An 18,101-nucleotide genomic window follows, 5' to 3' on the forward strand; every position below is an offset into this window, starting at 1 on the left:
TCTCCGTCCTCTTAAAATGATGAACTCCAAATTTGCACCTAAGAAACCTAAGGTCGGACAACCATTTTGCACACGGATATGGAATGGAACTCAGGATTGCCTCCCCACGCCCTCCTTCCCCGGTTAGCAGTGTGGGTAGCGGTGACCCCACCCTCGGCACAGGATGCCAAGTGTCCCTGGCAGAGTGGACACGTCAGGTAAATCACGACCTCAGAGCATGCCATTCTCCCCGTCACTGGGGTTGGTTCAGGAGCGTTCCATCAGATCAAAGCTCAGGTCTTGGTCAGAATTGAATGAGGCCATCTCGCCAGCATGGGGGAAGGGTGGCCAACAGAGAGAGGTGGGCAAGTCTGAGTCAGGGTCCAGAGGAAAACACGCCTGGATACCGAGCCCACCTCCGAATTTTTTCTGTCTTTGCTATGTAACCCAGTGTGAGTCAGGTGGTCTGAGATTTGAAACCAAAAGGATGTGGATGACAGGGCGTGTCAGGGAAGACGTGCTGTTGGCTGGACCATCAGAATGTCAATGCATCGGCGTCTTCTGACACCGGTTCTCTCTCCCCTTGAAAGAGCTGTACGCGGAGTGGGTTTACAACCTTTCTCCTCCTTGACGCTCCGGTCCATGAAGGACAGTTTGGGATCCACTCTTGGCTTTCTGGACTGGTGTGCCTTCGATGGTGCCCGTGTGGCCAGAGGCCGGACTGCACGGGCTGGGGAGCCGGGAGGGAGCAGTTCCAGCGGAGGTCAGGGACACCCCCTGAGCTCCCGAAAACATGCCTGCGTTTCGGTTCCGGCTTCAGCATTACGAGGAGCTGTGTCACCAGTGGGCCTTGCCCTGAGAGCGGGAACCCCATCGTGTGCCCTCCGTCCCCCCCGGGGGCACCCTTGCCCAGCAGGTGTGATACATCGCAGGGCTCGTTCTGCTGAAGGCAGGCAGGCTGTCCTCAAAACAAGCAAAACCCAAAGCAGAACAGTTGTTTTACAAGTAACACATGCTCGTTTCAGAAAACAAACACAAAGAAGAAAGCAAGGAACCCCACCGTCCAGAGATTGGAACGACCTGTGTCCTTTTCAGGGATTATTTCTCACGGTCCTAAACAAACCTTTAAGCAACATAGAGATACAAAACGTATACAAGTCCTAATAACAGCGCAGCCTGCCACATTTTCACAGATTGTACACATCCGTGCAACCCGCTACCCAAATAAACAGCTTTGGCCACAGCGAGAAGCACTTCCTGCGCCCCTCCTGGTCCCCCCACCCCCTCGCCTCCGGGGTGACAGCACCACAGATTACGTTTTCCTCTTATCTTCGAACTTGACGTAAGTGGAATCACACAGCATGCCTCTTTTTTGGAACCGGATGTTTGTACTCAACATCGTGTTTCTGAGACCCCACCCCCACATAGCTGCTCCTTGTCGCTTTTCTATGGCGTTCTCTTGTGTGAGCAGAGCTCGCTGTATTTACCCGTGTTCCATTTATTGACATCTGTGTCCAACCTTAGCCGATCCAGTTTTCCCAAGTGGTTGTAGGGAGTTACGCTCTCACGGGCAGCGGAGGAGCGAGCGAGTCGCTCTGTCCACAGTGTGGCCAACGCTGTATTTTCCTCCCTGTGTAGCGGCTGTGTGGATAGTTTCATTTGTGAGGTGCCCATTCATATCTTTTACCTGTTTCGCCAATAGGCTACTCATTTTCTTTTTTGTACTGATTTGTAGGAGTTCTTTATAATTCTGGTTGTAAATCCCTTTCAGACGCATGTGCAGCAAATCTCCCCTGCTCTGTGGCTTGCATTTCTATTCCTCAAGATATTAAAACATTATGCTAATCCTTTTTTCTTTACAGTTCAGCACTTTTATGTTCTGCTTAAGAATTCTACCTACTTCAAAAAAAAAAAAAAGAGAATTCTACCTACTTCATATTCATAAGGATGCTCTGTTTTTTTCTACATCGTTCACTGTTTTTCCTTCAACATTTAAATCTATAATAAATCTGGGAGTGATTGTTTTATGGTGTGCGTTTTCCCAGGAGGATATCCAATTGACTCAGCATATTTCCAGTCTTTTACCAAAAATATTATGAATATATATATATATATATATACGCATGCTTATTTACAATATATATCAACGCATATAGAATGTTTTTAACATTGCTTTTTAAATTAATGTTGACTAAGTGTCATTTATATCCACCAAAGCGTAATTGTTCGTGCCTGCATAATGTTTCATTATATCGATATAGCAATTTATTTAGCCTTTCCAATGTTGTTAGCCAAATTATTGCAAGATTTTCATACTTATAAGTGAGACTGAGAAAACGCTAGGTACGTATTGAAATATTTCAGTGTGTGTACCTAGGACAGAGTCTAGAAAGATTGACCCAAATGAACACTTTAAGGCTGTTCATCGTTATTGCCAAAATTGCTTTCCAGAAGATTTGTTGGGACATAATATTCCGTAAAAAGTTTTTATTCTCTCCATGTCACCGCGATTTGTCAGCATTGAGGATTGTCATTGAAATCTTTTGACAATTGTATAGACAATAAATCACATTTGATGTCGTATTGCATGTTCTTTTAAAAGTGACTTGAAAAAACACTTTGTTTCTATTTCATGTGCAGAGAAAACTGTTGCAGAGAATCAGCGCTTTCTCTTATATTAAAGGCGTTGCTGTTGTTTTTATCGGTTGTCTGAGCTGTGGACAGAAGAGGTCGAAACCAGCCATGTTCGACACAGATTTGTTCCAAGGCCTTCAAACTTCGCTTATTTATTTAGGAATTTTGTATTTTCATGTAGTTGAGCCTGTCAATTTCCATTTTTATTATTTCTCCCATTACTTTCAGTCTCAAGAGCTTAGATTAAATGTTGCCTTCTGTGGATTACTTTTGCATCTAACTCTGTCCAAAGCTTATTCCGCTGCTTTGATGTAAGACCTGGATGGAAATGCGAATCCTCTCCCCCAACCCTGCACAACGAGCTAAATTTCTCAGCAACCCAGTGACACCATGGATGGCCCTGTGTTATCCTAGCAGTGGACGTGAGAATTCCACATAGGTGGAGAAGTAACGCTGATTGGACCATTCTGCTGATGGTCTGGCACAGAGATGAACCACTGGAGGCCTACATGACCCGGTGCTGAAGGCCCACAGAGGGAAGAAGGTGTTCTGAGACTCCCATGGAGGCATTGACTTTTTTTGGGAGAGTGGGGAATGCTGAGGAAGGCAGAAATGGGGGTGGGTTTGGAAAGCAACGGTGCCAGTGAAGCTTGGTGGTGGGGCGGCCAACTCAGCCTGCACCGGTCCTTAGCAGGGATGCCTGCAGTGTCCCTGCCGTTCATGGCATCTTGGCAGTGGAAACCCCTCCTTTCACATCGCCAACCCCCAGACCCCAGAGTGCTCAAATTACTTTGAGTTTGTGGCTTTTTGTGAGGCTCAGAGAGGTGTGGGGTTCACATCTGTGTTATGCACACGGGAACAGGAGCCTGGACGCGGAGGCTGTGGGATGTCCTCAAAAGTGTGGGGGCTTAGGGTAGGGCCTGAGGCTGCCACGCACCGGGGCCTTGGCAGGAGACTGAGCTATCTATGCCTGGTTCTTGAGGAGCAGGGAGGCCCCCAGCTCACATCTATGGGCTCATTTTGCCTACTTTGTTGCTTGCCATTTATTTTAATTCCTTCCTTTATCAGCAGAGCTGACATTGGATTCCACATTGCTTCTCTTTGAAATCTGAATCTCCGAGCTCCTTGCATCAGCGATGTGGTCGCAACCAGAACTCTTGCTTTCTTTCTCTTAACCATCTCAACAATGTTTTAAAATGTTTAGTTATTTTTGAGAGAGAGAGGGAGACACAAAATCCGAAATGGGCTCCAGGCTCTGAGCTGTCAGCACAGAGCCCAAAGTGGGGCTCGAACCCACAAGCAGCAAGATCATGACCTGAGCCAAAGCTGGACGTTCAACCGACTGAGCCTCCCAGGTGCCCCTTAACTATTTTTAAGTGTACAGTTCAGTAATGTTGGGTACATTCACATTGTGGTGCAACCAATCTCTGGAATTTGAAATTGTACCTTGTAGACACTAGCCTTCCTTCCCTCCCTGCCCCCCCACCCAGCCCTTAACCATCTTCCCTCTATGTTCTGTCTCTGAATCTGACCACTCTAGGAACCTCATATATGTGGAATCACACAGTATCTTTGGTGATTGCCTTTATTTCACTTGGCATATGTTCTCAAGGTCCGTCCATGTATCAGAACGTCCTTCTTTTTTAAGGCTGAATAACACTCCATTGTGTGGACAGATTACATTTTGTTTCTCCATTCTTCTTTCGATGATGACCTAGCTTGCTTCCACCTTTTGGCTCTTGTGAAAACCGCAGCCCATTTTTGGGGGTTGATGGGGAGAAAACTGTAGAGCGCTCCAGGACATGTGGTCTGTCTGTAACTCCCAAGTCCTTGGATGGCCTTTGAAAAGAAAGACCTTGGGGCGCCTGGGTGGCTCAGTCGGTTGAACGTCCAACTTTGGCTCAGGTCATGATCTCACGGTTTGTGGGTTTGAGCCCTGCATCTGACTCTGCGCTGACAGCTTGGAGCCTGGAGCCTGCTTTGGATTTTGTGTCTCTGCCTCTCTCTGCTCCTCCCCTGCTCTCACTCTGTCTGTCTGTCTCTCTCTCTCTCAAAAATAAATAAAGGTTTTTTAAAAATTTTAAAAAAAAGAAAAGAAAAGAAACAAAGACCTTGTCCTGCCTCAGGGTTATTACCTGAGTGTCATGACACTGGGGGCACTGGGTGATGCTCTGACTCCACACCCTTCTTGACACAGCCCTATGTCACCACGGAGGACATGTAAGGGGCTTCTGCTCTGCTATGAGGCTCTCACCATGCCCTGGGTGAGGTTGATTCTAATCTGAACCTCCCACCCAGTTACTCTTGGAAATTTTAGGGACTCTACTGACCCAATCCCCACCCCCCTGCATAAGCATCATGGTTTTCTGTTTTCAGAAGGCTCCAAAGAGAGAAGTTTTCTGAGCTACAGAACAGGTGACACTAAGGATATCACACCAGCACAGCTGAGCTAGGTGTTTCCTTTCTTAGATGCTCTAAGCAGAAGGGGGCCTACTTCATTCTTTTGTTCATGGCATCCTCTAAGGTAATGGAGTCTGGCCTCTGAGTCATATTCATTCATTCATTCATTCAATCATTCATTCATCCATCCATGCATCCATTTTTTTGTTCAACAAATATCCAGTAGGAGCTAATTATACATCAGTCACTGTGCTAGATATGTTGGCTATAGATATGAATAAGAATTCCAGCCATGGAAGAAATGACTGTACCATGGGACACACACACACACACACACACACACACACACACACACACAGTCATGCACTGTGACAGAAGTCCTAGAATGGAGTTATGGACAGTGAGCCCTGCTCATTGTCCAGCCTTCGCCTGTTGACTATAGATTCACAGAGGGCTATTGTGAGGATGGCTACCTTAACATTTTCATGATGAAAACACTGAAGTTCAAGGAGGTGAGCTGACTATCTAAGGACACCAGCTGGTTTGTGGCAGATTTTTCCTGACCCGGGGCGCCCACTTCTGTGTTACAGTTCAAAGCTGGCCTCGGTCTTTGTCTCGGTGGGCTCTGAAGGGGTGCTGAGCTCCAGACTTTCAGTCAGAGATTGTGTCTTCCCCTATCTAATTCCTCGCTGAAATGACATTCTGCTTGAGGCTCGCCCTTCCTGGGGCATGCAAGTTTTATCTCATATCCTGTGGGACAATAGCTGGAGTGTGTCTGCAAGATTACCAAATGGTCCATTTGCATAAACAAAATCCATCAACCTCCGTCCTGCCAGGAGGGGTGAGCACAAGCTGACTCCAGGGAACTTTCGTTACCAGTCTGAGCTTGTGAGGCTCGGCAGGGAAGAATGTGGCTGCACTCAGAAATGCCCCTGCCCACCGTGCATGCTTTGTCTTGTTCCTGGGTCTGTGTCCTCTGTGAGGCATTCTGACGGATGCCCCCGTTTCTACCTGCCCGGGATCCTTTCTCCCATATCCTGGTAACAAGTCCTTGACCTTCATTTGGGGATGCACCACGTTGTTTCCACCACCGCTCCAGGTGCATCCAACACCATCCATGGGGGAAGATGGTCCAAACTAAACAAATGAGACCCTCTCTGATGTTTAAACATCCAGCCGAGTGGGTCAGGGTCGGACCCTGGCTCAGACATGTCAGTCATGAAAGCTGAGTCCTGAGGAATCCGCCCATCAGTTCTTGCCATCTAGAGACCCTGCAACTGTCGGCTTTTAGCTGTCTATTTTGTGAGACATTCCCTATATTTGTCCTGTAGAACACTATTTTGCTTTAGTTACTCATAGTCTACTCTTGTTATTTGCAACTACAGAATCCTGACTGACAATCGTTAAGACCGAGTAGGCCCACGAGGGTCAACGAAGCAGGAGCAAGGAGAGAAGTTTAAGAATGAGGCACCAAAAATGAGGATAAAGAGCAGGTTCAGTGTCATTGAGGAACCACAGCCAGGATAGGTTTGGGATAAACGGGAAAGAGAAACTCCAGTGCAGGCACTGAAGCTGCCCCGGAAATGGAAGGATGTGACTTCACCCAACGTGAACCCTCGAGTCCTCGTACACACAGCGCAGATGGGCTGCGTCAGGAAATCTTTGAATTCTGCAGAGCCCGGTTCACACCCCTACACTGCAGTCCACATGAAGCGGAATGTCCAGCTCGTGTGTCCATCTGTGACTTTACACAGCCCCAAGTGCCAAAGGACAAACACGTGGTCTAACCATGAGACTACGTTTTGGCTCAGAGCTCTTCATGACCTCCTTTAGCCCTCCGGAGAATGAGGCAGATGACGAAGGCACATGCCAAGTCCTGACCAAAGGAGCTTTCCTTCTGGGGTTCAGCAATAGTTGTTTACAAGGCAATTTGACTTGTAACGAATGAACTTCATTTCCCAACGGACCGGAGCTTTCTAAAAAAGATTTTATTTTAATTCCAATTAGTTAACGCTGCATGTTAACAGTGTTATATTAGTTTCAGGTGCACAATATAGCAATCCAACACCTCCATACGTCACCCTGTGCTCATTACAACAGGTTCACTGCTCAATTCCCATCACCTATTTAACCCATTCTCTTCACCCAACTCCGCTCCGGTAACCGTGAGTTTGTTCTTTATAGTTAAGGGTCTGTTTCTTTCTTTCTATATCTCTTTCTCTTATTTTTTTCTTTCTGCTTGATTTTTTTGTGTGTCTTAAATTCCACACACGAGTGAAATCATATGATATCTGTCTTTCTCTGACTATTTCACTTAGCATTATACTCTCTAGCGCCATCCATGTTGTTGCAAATGGCAAGATTTCATTTGTTTTTATGGCTGAGTAATATTCCATTGTGTGTGTGTGTGTGAGTGTGAGTGTGTAACACACACACACATGTCTTCCTGATGGATAGATGTTTCCATATCTTGGCTCTTGTAAATAACGTTGCTATGAACATGGGGGTGCATGTATCCCTTTTAATTAGTGTTCTTGTTTTCTTTGGGCATATATCCAGTAGCATATTTGCCGTGGATCATGACGTGGTTTTATTTTTAACTTTTTTGAGGAACCTCCATGCCATTTTCCACAGTGGCTACATCAGTTTGCATTCCCACCAACAGCGCACACGGGTTCCTTTTTCTCCACATCCTCGCCGACACTCATTATTTCTTGTGTTGCTGATTTCAGCCATTCTGACAGGTGTGAGGTGATATCTCATTATGGTTTTGATTCGCATTTCCCTGATGATGAGTGATGTTGAGACTCTGTCCATGTATCTGTTGACCATCTGGATGTCTTCTTTGCGGGAATGTTTGTTCATATCTTCTGTCCTTTTTTAATTGGATTTTTTTTTTTGGTTGTTGAGTTTCATAAGTTCTTTATATATTTGGATGTATAATCCTTTATGGGATATGTCATTTGCAAATTTTTCTCCCATTCTGTAGGTTGCCTTTTAGTTTTATTGATTGTTTCTTTTGCTGTGCAGAAATCTTTTATTTTGATGAAGTCCCAATAGGTCGTTTTTACTTTTGTCCCCTGGCCTCAGGAAACATATCTAGAAAGAATTTGCTATAGCCAATGACAAAGAGGTTAGTGTGTTTTCTTCTTGGAATTTTATGGTTTCAGGTCTCACATTTAAGTCTTTTTTTTTTGAGAGAGAAACAGAGACAGTCCACATGGCAGAGGGCAGAGAGAGGGGAGAGAAACTTAATCAGGCTCCACACTTAGGGGAGCCCGACGCAGGACATGATCTCATGACCCTGAGATCATGACCTGAGCCAGAATCAAGAGCCAGACACTTAACTGACTGAGCCACCCAGACGCCCCTCACATTTAGGTCTTTAATCCATTTTGAATTTATTTTTGTATCTGGTGTAAGAAAGTGGCCCAGTTTCATTCTTCTGCATGCAGCTGTCCAGTTTTCCCAACACCATTTGTTGAGGAGACATTCGTGTTCCCATCGGATAGTCTTTCCTGCTTTGTTGAAAAGTAATTGACCATATAATTGTGGGTTTATTTCTGGATTTTCTATTCTATTCCATTCATCTATGTGTCTATTTTTGTGCCAACTCCATACTGTTTTGATTACTACAGGTTTGTAATATAACTGAAGCCCAGAATTATGATATTTCCAGGTTGCTTTTCTTTTTCAAAGTTGCTTTGGCTATTCAGCGTCTTTTGTAGTGCCATACAAATTTTAGGATTGTTTGTTCTAGTTCTGTGAAAATGCTGTTGGTATTTTGATAGGGATTGCATTAAATGTGTAGATTGCTTTGGGCAGTATAGACATTTTACCAATATTTGTTCTTCCGATCCATAAGCATGGAATGTCTTTCCATTTCTTTGTGGATTCTTGAATTTCTTTCATCAGTGTTTTATAGTTTTCAGAGTACAGGTCTTTCAGCTCTTTGATTAAGCTTATTCCTTAATCTCTCTTTTTTTGAGTGCAATTGTAAATAGGGTTGTTTTCTTAATTTCGCTTTCTGCTGCTTCATTATTGGTGTATAGAAATGCAACAGATTTCTAAACTTGATTTTGTATTCTGTGACTTTACTAAATTCATTTATCAGTTCTAGCAGGTTTTTTTGTGGGGTCTTTAAGATTTTCTATGTAGAGCATCATGTCGCCTGCAAATAGTAACAGTTTTCCTTCTTTACCAATGTCTTTTATTTCTTTTTGTTGTCTGATTGCCTTGTTTAGGACATCTAGTACTATGTTGAATAAAAGTGGATATCTTTATCTTGTTCCTGACCTTAGGGGAAAAGCTCTCAGTTTTTCCCCATTAAAGATGATGTTAGCTGTGGGTTTTTCATATATGGCCTTTATTATGCTGAGCTATGTTCCCCCTAAACCTACCTTGTTGACAGTTTTACATCATGAATGGATGTTGTACTTTGTCAAATGCCTTTTTCTGCCTTGAAATCATCATGTGGTTCTCATCTTTTCTTTTATTGATGTGATGTATCACAGTGATTGATTTGAGAATATTGAACCATCCTTAACCACCCAGAAATAAATCCCACTTGATTGTGGTGAATGATTTTTTTTTTTAAATATACTGCTAAATTTGGTTTGATAGTATTTTTTTGAGAATATTTGCATCCATGTTCTTCAGGGATATTGACTTGTTAGTTATCTTTTTTAGTGGTGTCTTTATCTGGTTTTGGTTTCAGGGTAATCCTGGCTTCATAGAATGAATCTCAAAGTTTTCCTTCCTCTTCTGTTTTTTTTAATACTTTGAGAAGAATAGATATTAACTCTTTTTTAAATGTTTGGTAGAATTCACCTATAGAGACATCTGGTCCTGAACTTTTGTTTGTTGGGGATTTTTTCTGATTACCGACTCAATTTCTTTGCTGGTTATTGGTGTGTTAAAATTTTCAAATTTCTTCCTATTTCCGTTTTGCCAAATGACCAGGGATTTTTGACCCCTGCATTCCAGGAAAGTGTTCAGGGTTCTGAGTCTAAATACCGTCCTTCATTTGCCCTGTTCCTGGGCCACATGCTCTTTTTCTATAGCTGGGTCAGAAACTGTTCAGGACCTTCTGGGTACCCTGGGCAGGCTACAGTTCTCCTTGCCCTGACTAATCCCCTCCTAGCAACTGACTCACGCCCGGACCTTCAGCATGACACTCTGATCTTGCATTGCTTTATGTTGGATTGCTACCAGCTGCAGAGCAGAGAATAGGATTTTCCTACCATCACATCAAAAGCAGTCCAGGATTAATGCCGGTGACTCAGAAGTTTGATGAAACTCTCAGAGAAGTGGGCCTCTATCCATTTCTGGGTCACTGGCCCCTTTGAAAATAAGATGACAGTTACAAACACTCTTAAAAACACACCCGTAGTTTTGGGATGTTTGTGGGGCCTCCTCAACATATCTATTGAAGTGTAACTAGGGTACAGAGCTATCTCCAGTCCCGTGGAATCCTCATACACCATCCCCAGAGTTCTTCAGAGTCTCTTGCAGGAAACAGCCACTGTGTCGTTCCACATACTAGACTCCGGAGGCTGCCCCTGCATCTATGAATCAATGGAGGAGCATAGGATCAAGAGGAAGTCCCTAGATGTAACCTAGATTATCATTGGAGAAGGTCGGGAGGACGCTATCCCTAGGACTCTCACCTTCCTCCAGGGAAAACCTTAGATCCAACCCAAGTCAGTCCCAGCTCAGGATGATGCTGAGGAGGAGGAACCCTTATAAACCCGCTCTGGGTGCATAATCCCAGTGTGGGCTGTGACAAAGACACACGTTAGTCTCCAAATGCAGAAGCACACATGCACACACACACAGACGCATGCACACACTCACATGTAGATACATGTGCCCACATGGACACACTGCAGGCACATACATGCGCACACACAGAGACATTAGAGATGCACTGAATACATGTATTGGCCAAATGTTGAATGACCAAATATTAAAATCAACAACTGACTGACACTAAGATCAAAGTATCTGGGTTTTAATAATAAAAAAATAAAATTCAAATTTATTTAAACTTCTATTTAAATCTTATTTATTATTGTGTTTTTATTAAAATTTTAGAGACCAAGGGGTGACTGGGTGGCTCAGTCAGTTGAGCGTCCCACTCTTGAGGCTGGCTCAGGTCATGATCCCAGGGTCATGGGATCAAGCCCGGCATCGGGCTCTGTGCTGAGCGTGGAGTCTGCCTAAGCTTCTCTCTCTCTCTCTCTCTCTCTCTCTCTCTCGCTCTCTCTTTGCCACTGTCTCTTGCTTGTGCACTTTCTCTTTCTCTCTCTCAAAAAAATGTAGAGACCAAAATGTTGAAGTTTGGCAGTGTGGTGCAGGAGCGATGATCTCTTGGCACGGGCACCTCTCACTCCTGGCACCCTACTGCACATTTGCACCATGAAACAGAGAAGGGGGGGATGTCCTCCAATACTTTGTTCCTCCTCTGACCTCAGTTGAAAATGGGTTCCTGAGATTTAATTCCTTCATATTCTTACACTGTTTATTGTGTCTTGATTATTCCATTTGCTAAAGATCATAATTTTGGATTTTTGCCTTTTATAATATTTCAAGATGGCAAATGTTGACATTTCTGTTTTTAATTCTTCCATATAAGGTGTGACGTATTCTCAAGTGGATTGTTTTTTCTTAAAACACTCATGAGCTAAATGGAATTAAATAATAAAAAATAGAAATACAGTTATTTATTGTGTTTACTGTTATAAATACCAGCACCCAAAAAATTCTACGAAGGCTAGAACTAACTTCTGTTCTGCCTGTGTTACTATTTCAATTTTTATGAATATTTTTGGTTCCAAAGAAAGCAATGCTATTCCTAACACCACCTAACACATGGCCCCTCTCTTCAGTATCTACCAATATTTGTTCTTGTTTAAGTATATGAAAAATTGTAATGATATTTGATATAAAATAGAATTCATATTATTATTAATAGTAGCATTCTGCTCATGCAATATTGAATACGCACTTATGTTTCCACGGATTGGTGGAATTTTAAAATATAAAGTAGACAAGGAGATTTTTATTCCTGGTTATATCTGGAATGGCTATCTAGGTTTGGAAACAAATATTCATATGCTGATAACAAATCTGAATGTCATCTCTTTGTTCAAGTTATTGTTTTGTTAAACTGATTAGATAGTATAATAACCTATACTACACGATCGCACAATCCTTGATCCACATAGGATTGGGGAAGCCAGAACTGAGGTGAAATAGGCATACAGCTAACTGGCCTTCTGAAGGCCAAGACTGAAGCCACAAATGTAGGACAGATTCCCCCAAACTACAGGCATTCCTGTCTGTCTGTGTGTGTGTGGTTAATGCTGTAATTTAAATGGAATTAAACAGCACTTATCCTTACCATGTGGGTATGATTTCCCTTACCATTGTACTTCATCCTATACTACGTTCCGTTCCGTTCCGTTCAACAAATGCTGGCCACCACCTTCTAAACTGATTTCACAATCCACAATTTGAGAAGCATTGGAAAGTACTTAACAAATTCCAGTTCCCTTTCTTTGTGCTTTAAAGTATCCCCGGGAAGGAGTCATTCCATGATCGGTCTTAATTCTTTGTGAACTACAAGGTGGGGGTCTCTCCACCTGGAAGAAGAAAAAGACCCTATGAAGTGATCGGGCTCATTCCTTCATCTGAATCTTCCTTCCGCGGGCACTTGTTGAGTGTGTACTTTTCGGAGGTTCCAGGAATATGAAGACCTCATCTGTGACTTAAGAATCCCACACTCCAGAGAATGAGGAAGTTACTAAGAATGCTACTCCCGTGACAATACGAGAATCCTATGTTTAGGACGGGCATGGCACATTATAGGAGCTGAGAGGAGGATGTCTCTCCTAACTAACATGTTTTCTTAGACAAGGTGACATGTGAGCTGAGAGCTGCAGAATGCAAAGGGCCACCAGGCAGAGAAAAGGGAAGAGCCAGGGGAAAACGAGAGCAGAGGCAGGGTTGGAGAAAGCGTGCTCAGAAGTGGACATGGCCAAGCTGCTTGGGTCTCTGGGACCTTGGAAACTGCTCCTCTGCCTTCCGTAGGGAGGGGGCTGCATCTCTCCCAGTCTTGGGAACCTGCATTAGATGCAGGGTTGGGAGGTGGTCCTTGAGACTCTGCAGACCCTGAGATTAATAAACCCAAGTTGGGCGGGGCCCTGATCTGGCTCACTGACCCCTTTCGTGGGGAGCGAGCCCTGGCAGATCGCTCTGAACTGGGAACCTCACATGAAGAGAGGCTTCTTTGGGGATCGTCCCAGGGATACTGGACCTCACAATGGGTGCTTTAAGGGAATCCTTCTGGGGGCTGGGGTGACAAGTATACTCTGGGTTGTTGGTTCTCTATCTCATTGTCTGAAGTCCTGGGAGAGAGTGCCTGGACTCTGCATGGGGCTCATCACAGCCCTGGTAAAGGAACTGAGCAGGTGCGACATGAGATGTGCTAGCACGAGTCGGAGGGAGAGTGATGCATCCTCCAGGCAGGAGCTCATGTTTGCAGGAACTATCAGGAGGAGTGATATCGGAATGGACAGGAGGGAACTTTGCATCCTGCAGCCTGGGTGCCCTAACCTGCCCCTCTGTGGGTTCCCTGGGTCCCCCACCATGCTCACCAAGTCCACCAGCCTGCAAAGAAAGGTATTTCTCCAGGCCTGTCCACCCCGGGTCATGACCTCCTCCCAGACACCAGCCCCTCCTGGCCCGCCCCCTCCGGCTGCATCCTGAGATATGGTCAAGGCAGGGCTCCGCCAAGCCTGCCCTGGAATCATTTATTTGTTAATGGGGACACGTGTTGTGTATCAGTAAGGAAATGGCTCATTAATCACTAGAACATGTTCCCCAAACAAATCTATCAAAGGGGCAGAAAATGTATATACTGTCCCCTTTGCCAGACCTCGTTCAGCTGTTCCTGGTGCTGAGCAGATGGCGGAGGTGAGCGACGTCCTTCTCACACTCATAACTCTTTAAAACAGCCCGGCAACTATGTTTATGATGATCGGACGGCCTGACTCAACCGCACTGAGAGACGTTATCCACGTGAATAATAAAGCCTTTTTGCTAGTGAGCACGATTCTCTGGGGGTATGATGAGTCACCCTTAAAGCTTCCTACCAGGCCTAACGCTGGACTCAGGGCTGGGAGGGAGGAGGCTGAGGCTGGTTTCAGGACAAAATGGAATGGGGAGGTCTAGTTCCCTCTGGGACATCTTAACACTTACTGCAAAAACTAACCTCAAATCTATCCACCTATGCCCACAATTGAGCTCATGTACATGTTTTCATCTCCAAAGCAGTCACCCAGGTCCAAACCCTGTCCTCCCTCACCTGCAGGCTGTGTTGGCCCGTCTGTGTCTTCCTGCCCCAACTCAACTCCCTGCAGCTCGGTTCCCATTCAGAAATCGGAGGGGACTCGAGAAAGGTAAATGAGACAGAGAAAGTCTTGACGGAGGCCAGGGGGTCCCAGGATGGAACACGGACTATGACCAGAGAACGTGACTCTCTCACAGATGCAGGAAACCACGCCACTGAGGGTGGAAGGGGAAAAGAGGGGCTGACCTGAGAAACTTAGGAAACGAGTGGAGTCTGTAAGGCTAGAGGCAAAAGGAGCTGTACACGGGCAACGGGTGAAACTGTTTCTTGGGGACATAGGGGCTAACAACTCGGAAACCAGTATATGCCTGCTGGAATAGGACAGTCACAGAAATGGGCAGCAAGTGGTGAGGACTGGGTCCCTGCCTCTTGGAGTAGGAGGTTAGAGATAAGCTGCGGTATGGAGAGAGAGTGTATGCATGATACAGCATCAGGGTTGGAAACACTGATCTGCATCTATCCTGATACGGCTACATACGGGTAAACACAGAGGCAATTGCAGATATCTGGGTTAGCACACACAGAGACATGTCTTCTATTTAAATTTTTTTAATGTTTATTTTTGTAAGAGAGAGACAGAGTGAGAGCAGGGGAGGGGCAGAGAGAAGGAGACAGAGAATCCGAAGCAGGCTCCGGGCTCTGAGCTGTCAGCACAGAGCCCGATGCGGGGCTCGAGCTCGTGGACCACGAGATCATGACCTGAGCCGAAGTCAGACGCTTAACAAGCCACCCAGGTGCCCTTCACACACAGACATTTCTAAGTTCTTTCTACTGAGAGTTCAGAGCAGAGGCACCCCATGGCAATGAGCACACCTGGCACCCAGATCTTGGTTTCTACCACCCTTCTCCAATAAAAGGAATGAGGACCCTTGAGGAAATGACTGGTGGTGGTAGGGCTGGGGCAGGAAATGTACCAGGTGGGTCTGGAGCACCTTATAGTGCTAGAAAGAAAGGAAGCACTCAAAAAACACAAATTGCAAACTATGACAAAAATGTATTGTTATCGGTTAATTAGTTACGAACAAATGCATCCCACAAATGTAGGAGATTAACAACAGAGGAAAATAGGTTCAGAGTATACAGGAAATCTCTGTACTATCTTTACAACTTGTCTGCAAATCTAAAATTATTCTCGTATTTTGAAAAATGTTTAAAAAATTCCTTTAATGACACCCCAGTGCTCTTAACTCTTTTCTTTGATCTGTACCCCCTCCATTTTCTCACTCCCTTGTTCACTTTGCTTCGGTCACATTGGCCTCCTTTCTGTTCCACCAGTCTTTGTACCCCCCCCCCCCCACCACCCCCAGGACTCCTGTACTTCCAGAACTTTCTATGTGCATCACCTCTGCCTGAAATGCTCTTCATGTGCCTCTCTTTCCTGCATCAGGTCTCAGCTGAAACCTCACCTCTTCAGAGACATGTTCCCAGGCCACCCTAGCTAAAGCGTTCTCCTAACACTTGATAGCACACACACACACACACACACACACACACACACACACATGAACACACGCACACACTCGTATTCTGCCCTACCACTGCCTCATCTATACTTTTCATTGAACTTGCCATTGTGTTTCCTAAGTGGGCTTATCATCTGTCTCCCCAAAGAAGGTGTGTGCTACTACTCATCACTAACTACTCCACGTGTAGCTCAGTGCCTGGCATATAGTAGCTACTTGATGCAAATTTGCTGAACTAAATGGATGAAAGTATCAATTGGTCAACCTTACACCAGACAGTCACCAACTTCTATGTGCTAGATGTGAGTCACGTACCACAGGCTCCCCTCATATGGCGAGGGCAAGACCCAGTCTCCATGCTGCTCCATGCAAAATGCTGTGCCCTCCCCCTGCCCCACAGGAACTGATCATTGACTATAAGGAATTAACAAATTTGAAATCATCACGTGATCAAAATTCACGCTGGTCGTACACAGAGAAATAGGGCTTCTTATTCATTGCAATCAGCACCCATGCTTGTTTTTTTAATTTATTTTTTAACGTTTATTTATTATTGAGAGACAGAGAGAGACAGAGCATGAGCAGGGGAGGGGCAGAGAGAGAGGGAGACGCAGAATTCGAAGCAGGCTCCAGGCTCTGAGCTGTCCGCACAGAGCCCGACGTGGGGCTCGAACTCCCAAACTGGGAGATCATGACCTGAGCCAAAGTTGGACGCTCAACCGACTGAGCCACCTGGGTGCCCCAACACCCACACTTGTTATCTGGAAGTCTAAAATCAAATAAAACCCTCCATACACTAAGGCTGCAGTAATGTGGCATGGCCCAGCTGCCGTGTTACTGTTGTGAAATGTCAAAAGGAAAGATACGTGACATGATGTGAAAGAATTAAAGGCAACAAATGAAGAGAATACCTTGAAGGAGATAATATGATTGAAACATTCGAAAAACAGGATTTCTTTAAGCAACAGATCTGTCAATGGCAGGAAAAATAATTTGCATCTGTTCTGATTCTACACGAAAATCAGTTTTAAAGAAGCCTCATGTGCCGTTACGATTCAAAATGAACTCTACAGTCCCAGCATGCAGTCTATAATGTTGCTTGGAAACAATGACAGCAACAATGGCATAGAAACTTGCCACCTGGTTAGCCAGACCAGAGTTTTGAGTAGTCAAGATTTCAGCTCTAAAATACATTTTAGGGGCACCTGGGTGGCTCAGTCAGCTAAGCGTCTCACTCTGGATTTCGGCTCAGGTCATGATCTCATGAGTTCGTGAGTTCCGGCCCTGCATCAGACTCCAAGCTGACAGTGCGAAGCCTGCTTGGGATTCTCTCTCTTTCCCTCTCCCTCTGCCCTTCCCTGCTCTCTCTCCCCCCCCCTCCCCCCCAGAATAAATAAACTTAAAAAAATAAAATGCATTTCATTAAAATGTTGAGAAATACAGGCTTTTCATTTTAGAGGGGTTTTAGGGAGCTAATAGCTTGCATTCTGGTTCTGTGGACCTTTAGGAGAGTACAAGAATTAGCCTTCCTGGAAAAGTGTCATCTCTCACCAGACAGTAAAGTATTCTGGGATCCTGAAGGTGGCCAGGGGCTCTGTTCTGCTTTGGCTGTCTGGTGGATGCCCCAGTGGCCCAAAAGGAAGAACAGATTTTCTTCCAAAGCACCCTTGAGAAGAGGCCAAGGTGCACCAGGCCGTTAAATGTGTTGATCCCACTCTTTCTAGAATCACTTTTAACAACTCATGGAGAGGAGGAACTAGGCTTAGGGGCTGGGGGGCCTCTCTCTGCCCTTTCCCTGCAGGCCAGGCCACCACTCCTGAAAAGGGCAACTTTCTGTGCCCTGCTCGTCCCCCCACCAACCTGTGTGCAAAACAACTTTCCTCTTTACCGCCAGCTACCCACCCCCACCCCCTTCTCCAGCAGATTTATCGCATCTTTCTCCATCCATTGCTGCAGGATCTGGGTCTGTCCTCATTGTATGTACGTCCTGCTGGTCACAGGGTGAATGAATCCATGAAAACCCAAGCTGCGAGTCTCCTGCCATGCTTTGTTGTGCAAGACTCTTTGTGTTCCACTGGACTGGATTCTACGATTGTCTCTAACGCTAACACGGTCCTGGCTCAGAGAAGAATCACGGTAAGTCTCGGCACTGGACCTGCTATCTTTTCCTCCAACCCACTTCTGTTATGTTTGCTGGCTCAGACAAGGCA

This window comes from Panthera pardus, unplaced genomic scaffold (assembly GCF_024362965.1).
Source record: "Panthera pardus isolate Hobbes unplaced genomic scaffold, ASM2436296v1 HiC_scaffold_10, whole genome shotgun sequence".
Taxonomy (NCBI): domain Eukaryota; kingdom Metazoa; phylum Chordata; class Mammalia; order Carnivora; family Felidae; genus Panthera; species Panthera pardus.